Source organism: Gambusia affinis, linkage group LG18 (assembly GCF_019740435.1).
Source record: "Gambusia affinis linkage group LG18, SWU_Gaff_1.0, whole genome shotgun sequence".
In the NCBI taxonomy this organism is placed as follows: domain Eukaryota; kingdom Metazoa; phylum Chordata; class Actinopteri; order Cyprinodontiformes; family Poeciliidae; genus Gambusia; species Gambusia affinis.
Window position 1 is genome coordinate 24,093,202 of NC_057885.1, and position 5,959 is coordinate 24,099,160.

The 5,959-nt window shown below is 41.5% G+C and overlaps 1 long non-coding RNA gene across 1 annotated transcript; it reads left to right on the top strand.

The window, feature by feature from the left end:
- Positions 1-621: 621 nt before the first annotated feature.
- LOC122821096 lies at positions 622-1,683 on the top strand. The gene is made up of 3 exons (XR_006368905.1): positions 622-1,026; positions 1,122-1,379; positions 1,454-1,683. It is a non-coding gene; the product is annotated as an uncharacterized LOC122821096 (long non-coding RNA).
- Positions 1,684-5,959: the final 4,276 nt, after the last annotated feature.

Here is a 5,959-nt window from a genome sequence, read left to right on the forward strand (position 1 = left end):
CTGGTTTCTGTTGACACGACGACTTTGTTCTCAAAATAAAACCGTTAGTCTAAGCCAGCCTGACGTTTTCCTTTCTTCTGATTTTTGTCACTAAACTTCTTCTTGATTTGATTTTATGCCTTCTAGAAAAACTCTGACAGAGACGAGAATTAAATGTGACTTTGGAGGAGAACCAATTTGAACTGAAATAAATGTGAATATAAATGCAACATTTTCATGTATTTTCTGTCTTCTGTGTCTATTTTTGAACGTGACATGAAAAGCACATAAAGTGCTGAGGTTTTGTGCTGCAGCTTGATTTGTTTATATTTTCCAGGCGTCGTTTTTTTATCGTCATGGAAGGGAAATGAAAAGCGTCCCCAGATGACTTGATTTATCAAAGCGGAGCCTCGATTCACCGCAGGGATTCCTCGATCAGAAAAACTACCAAACATCCTTTCTATTAATGTTTCTCACTAATTACTTCCTTACAATGTAATGTTAAAACTAAAAATAACCTGATCAAGTGGAAACAACCTGCAAAAGCACTGAAGTAGATTTATAAATCTGGTGAAAATTAATCTGGATTATTAATTCACTATCTGTGATTAAAATACCTCTCAGTGTGTCTGTAAACAGTGATGCTGTGGGCTTCTCCTTCCATTATTCAACAAAAACATCAGGAATCAAATGACATATCAAATGATTTTTGCTGAAGTTTCTAACGGACGACCCTGAAAATCATAGTTTATGGTTCGTTGCTGACGTTTGGGTGTGAGCCGCCATCTTGAGAGGGTTGTCTGCAGGTCAGGAGCAGGTCGGGATGATTTAATGACTTCTCAGCGAAGGAGAACGTGATAAATTCTGGTTTTGTTCCAGAAGAAAAGAGGAGCTAAAGACGAATGAAAGGAGAAGTGGATGTGAACGGAGGGAGTCGGTGCAATCAGTCAGGAAGGAAGCAGCTGAAGAGCCACGTCTCCGCTGCACAACGACGCCTTGGATTCCTGTTTTCACACAGCAACTGTTTGATGCTTCTTAATATCACAGGTAATAACGCGGCCAGCAGCACCTGAGCTGTTTTGCCCCACGCTGGAGATCATCATATTCATATGAAGCGATGTATTAATTTGATTTATCGGCAGGCTGCAGCTGCAATCAGTCCAACTTCTCCTGATTACTTCAGGCTGGAGCGACGCCAGCGGCTTGTTGTTAAGCTGCATGTTTCTGCTGGTACATCCATCCAGGCATGTGTGCGTTTGGACGGCTTTTGTTTGGGTTTCAAAGTGTTGCTGTGTCCCACCTGTTACTGCTGGCAACACAAACAGGTTTTGAAGCGGAGAGAAAAGGAAATATTACTAAAACTTCCAATTAGGCATTTCAGGCTCTGGAGAAAACGAATGGTGAGTGAAATGATGATTGTTAACAATGTTTTATGAGCTGCACGTCTCTGAAGCGAGGCCTTAATGATGTTCAGGGTTTGTGTGGTCCAAAACAACAACAACAGGCGCTGCTGAGGAGCAGAAAACGAACGGAGGTAAATGATTCGCTTGGGTTTCTTCCGTGTTGCAACGAGACGGCGGGTCGCTGGCGGATGAACCTGAAGAGGCGTGAAATAATCAACTGGGAAGAAAAGCAGGAATAACAGAAGTGAAGTCAGAAACAGATAACTTTTATGAAAGTAGAATGAGCAGAAACAGAAGATCAGCACCGACCTGATCGGCTGTTTCATTCCCTAATTCATGATAATTAATGATAAATAATGGTAATTAAACTCAAGTTTCTTCTTCTGATTCTTCTTGGGATTTTCTGCTCAGTTCGTTCAGTTTTATTGACATTTAAAGAGGAAATTGGTTTCCAGCAGGCGCCGATGAAAACAGCTTTAAAACTCGATCAAAGCTTTAAAAGTCGGTTTATGTGGCAGAATCAGTTCCACCTCTCCTTCTTACTACAACGAAAACAACTTAAATTAAAACAATAAAAATAATTTACAACATAAACATCTTCTGGTAGGCAGGTAGAAATCAGCTCCTTATAATCAACTTTCAATATTTATTAAACTGTTTTAAACGGTTCTGCTGCTACTTTCGATTCTGCTCCTGCTCCACCAGGGGGTGCGTCTCTCTCAGCCGCCCCGGCGGAACCAAACACCCCACATATTAGTTCCTACTTGCAACTTTCCTGAATAAATGTCCAAATGACACAAAAACTATGTATGATGCAAAATAAAACACGGCAACTAAAACGATCAAAGTTTCAACTTCCTCAATGTAATACAGAAACACAAACGGATTTTATTGGGTTTTAAGCGACGTCAAAACTTAAGTCGCCCTCTAGTGGAAAGAAACGGAAAAATGATGCATTTCAATATGATTTTTCACAAATAATAAATTTACATTCAGTCTTTTTTAACCAGATCTTCAACAAGCGTTCATTCCTGAACCGGTTCAGTTCTGGTTGGTGGGGAATCACTTCACCAACTTATCCACATTTAGCAACATTTCAGACTCTCCAGCGACTTTCACTTATTCAAAAAAGCAACACATTAGCATTTTATTCTCTGCTGTTGGACAGTTATGGCGACATGTGAGAGCAGACTGTCCTCAGAGAGCGATTACTGCCGATTTATCCACTCTGTGTTCATATTAACGTGTTTTCCCTGTTGGACAGTTCATCTTTAACATAATGAAATATGTTTACTATTCAGTGATTCAAACATCTCCAGCGTAGAGCGAAGCAACCGCTGAAGGTTTCGTAACATTGATCATAAATTACATTGATTTGGAGTCCAGAGGTTTGTATAAATGCATCCATCAGGTTCAGACGTTTACAGAGGGAAACGTGTTTCCATCCAGCAGCTCATCATTTCCTCTCAGGCTGGCGACTCGGTCAGCTGCCAAACGCCGCGGGCCGCTACGCAGCATCACTCAAAACCTGGTGATAAAATAAATAAATGCCCTGCTGTCAGTCCTCTGGTTTCTGCCACACTGAAACCGTTTAATCAGCCTCTCTTCTTATAAATAATAATTTTTTTTCCAGTTTCTTGATGTTGAAATGAAATAAAATTCAATCATAAGCTGCAGAAACATCCGGCATTCAGATTTAAATTTAATTCAGGTTATTTATACAGCACCGATTCTCAACACATTAACTGAAAAACATTCATTAATTCCAGTTAATTTTAGTTACCAAACAATGCAGAAGAATTTGGTTCATAAATCTGGAAAAGGTCGCAGGATTAATTAAAAAGTTACATTAAAAATACGTCCATCTTGTCAGCAGGCTCAGGGCTGGTAGAGGATGACAAAACAAGTTTCCATAGCAACCATGAGACGGGCGTGTCCTACCTGGTTAAACATAAACATGTAGAAACATTTCTTATATTTGAATAAATCTGAGTTTTGGTCAGTTTGGTGAATTTTACAGCTGAAAACTCTGCAGGTGAATAAAGGAGAGAATCTGTTCAGTACGGTGGAGGATCTGTGATGCTGTGGGCTGAGTTCTGATTTTTAGAGTTTACGGCACCAGAACTCTTGGACTAAAACTGGGTCATTACTGAGCAGAATAATGAACCAAAACATTTAAATCATCATGAAAATATGTATTTTATCATAAAACCTGCAGCTGAGGCCTAAAATCAAAACCAAACTTTAAGGTTAATTTTTGTCACATCGCCTGTTTTACTGTCAACCCTGAAATCATCCCTGAAGTTATTCCAGATTATTTTCCTGCTACATTTCTGTAGTTAAACGGCTCCGGGTTGAGGCGTCCGCCGAGGGCCTGAAGAGAAATCACCGATTTAAAAAAGCAGGTGGAGGTCCGGTCCTGTCGCTTCAGGACTGGACCTGCGGAGCTGCAGATTATTTGGCTTCAGAGCAAGAATCAGAGTTTTATCCTGGATTCTCCGGTCCGTCCAGCAGGGAACAATCAACCCAAACAGCAGGAGGAGTTCAGAGGAAGCAGAAGGTGGAGGAAAGACGGACAGGAAGACGTGCTGCTGCCTCCTGACCCACATTCACGTATCTGCAGCAAACAGACGGTGTTCTGGACCGGTACCAGGTTCTGGGACAGCTGAACCATGGAGGCTGAGGTGAGGCTGGGATGGCTGTGAGTCACTCAACTTATGACCAGTTCCTGCTCAGAAATAAAGAAGAAAATACACAAAATGTTTTATATGAAAAGAAAAGAGACGAAAGAAGAAAACACAAAAACTTAAGAAAGAAGAAAAGAAACAAAGTTTTTCTCAAAATAAATTTACTTTAAATTTCATAACTCTTGAAAAGAAGTTTGTTTTCCTTTAAAAACAGTTTAGCTAGAAGATTTTTCAACTAACATAACAGTTTATATCTTTTCTGTTTTTTTGCTAATAAACACAAAACTGCGCTAAGGTTTTGTTGTTAGTTTTTTCCAGACGGTGGATAATAATCCTCCTCCAGTTTGTGTAAAATGTTCGGTTTGTTTGGTGAACTGTGAACGTGAAACCAAAACTAAAACAAACTACAAGCCTCAGTCTGGATTCTGTTGAAATGAAATCTGTTTCCAATGCATATCTGAACGCCAAGCGGACCAGAAACCGCTCCTAAAGCAGGAAGTGGATCAAAGTGCAAGGCATTCTGGGTAAAAATAGCCAAAACAAACACAAGCGAGTCTGGAGCCAACAGGAGAAACAGCTTGGAGAAATCCCTGTTAAAATCTGACATATGTTTACATTTCCTGAAGAAGGAAGCTGCACTCACTGTCTGTTCAGAGGTTTCTTGGTGCAGCGCCCCTACAGGCGGGGAGGGGAACAGTTTGATCAAATGGTTTGGTTTTTGACTCAGAGCAGTGAAAGAAAACCACAGCAGCCGGAAATGTAACAAAAGTTGTAATTTGGATCCCCAGTCAATCTGAATATAACCGAGAAAGAGGTGAGAAAACAGAAGCAGGAGGATTAAAAATGAGTCTGGGCTTGAAACTGAGCGATAATTACATTTTTGTTCAATTTATTTCATGGTTCTTTTAGGTTTAAACAGAGCTAACAACTTTGAAATAATACTAAAAACATAATATAAGCAGAAGTGTTTGACATGTTGACTTCAGATGAAGTTTGAAGACGTTTCATCATCTTCTCAATCTGCCGACTAAAGAAGCAGAAAGTTTTTTAATTTACCCCTGCAGGGGTTTTCTGTGGGCTCTAGTGCCCCTTATTTGAAAGTAGGCTGACAGGAAAGGGGGAAGACATGCAGCAAATATCGTCGGGTCTGGGAGTCGAACCCGCGTCGGTGACTCAAGGCCTCCAAACGTTGGTCGCTCTTCCGCCACGCCGCCCCGCCACGCCACGCCGCCCAGCCTCGCCGCCACGCCCTGCAGGGGCGTGCTGATCAGTGTGAATAAAACCGATCTAAAGCCAACTCTCTGTTTCAAGAGGCCAAAAAGTGCAGAATATTTTCAAATGAGTTCATCTGTTGTTAGTTTTGTCATATTTTAATGTTTTAATTAAGGTAAACAGGCTGTGAAATTGGTTCCAGAGGCAAACAGGAAGAGAACTGCAGCAATTTCATTATGAAGAAAACTATTAAACTCAGAGTGTCGTCTGTAGTTCAGATCGACTTCATCTACAGCTAACAAGTGTGGAAATCATTTAGGACGCTCCAAGATTGTTTCCTTAATGAATATTTCTGCAGTTTCCGTTGTTTCTTTGCTCTGTTGAGACCCAGGAGAGGAGAGACGGAGGCGGGTTTCCCTCCCTCCATTACCTCCTGTTTTCCATCCAGCTGCTCTTCCTCCGTCCATCTCTGGTCCATCTGCCTGTTATCAGGCTCTGATGCTGTTAGCGACTGAAAGGGACAGATAACGGAGGCAAACATGCAGCTAGGCTCCAGCTGCTGCCGAACCCACCCACACGCCCAGAGCGGCTCAGCCGGGTCCGACTGCCGGTCCTGGAGAATCTGAGACTTAAATCTGCAGCATGCAGGGAGGAAGACTGCAGGGCTCCTAGAGAAAC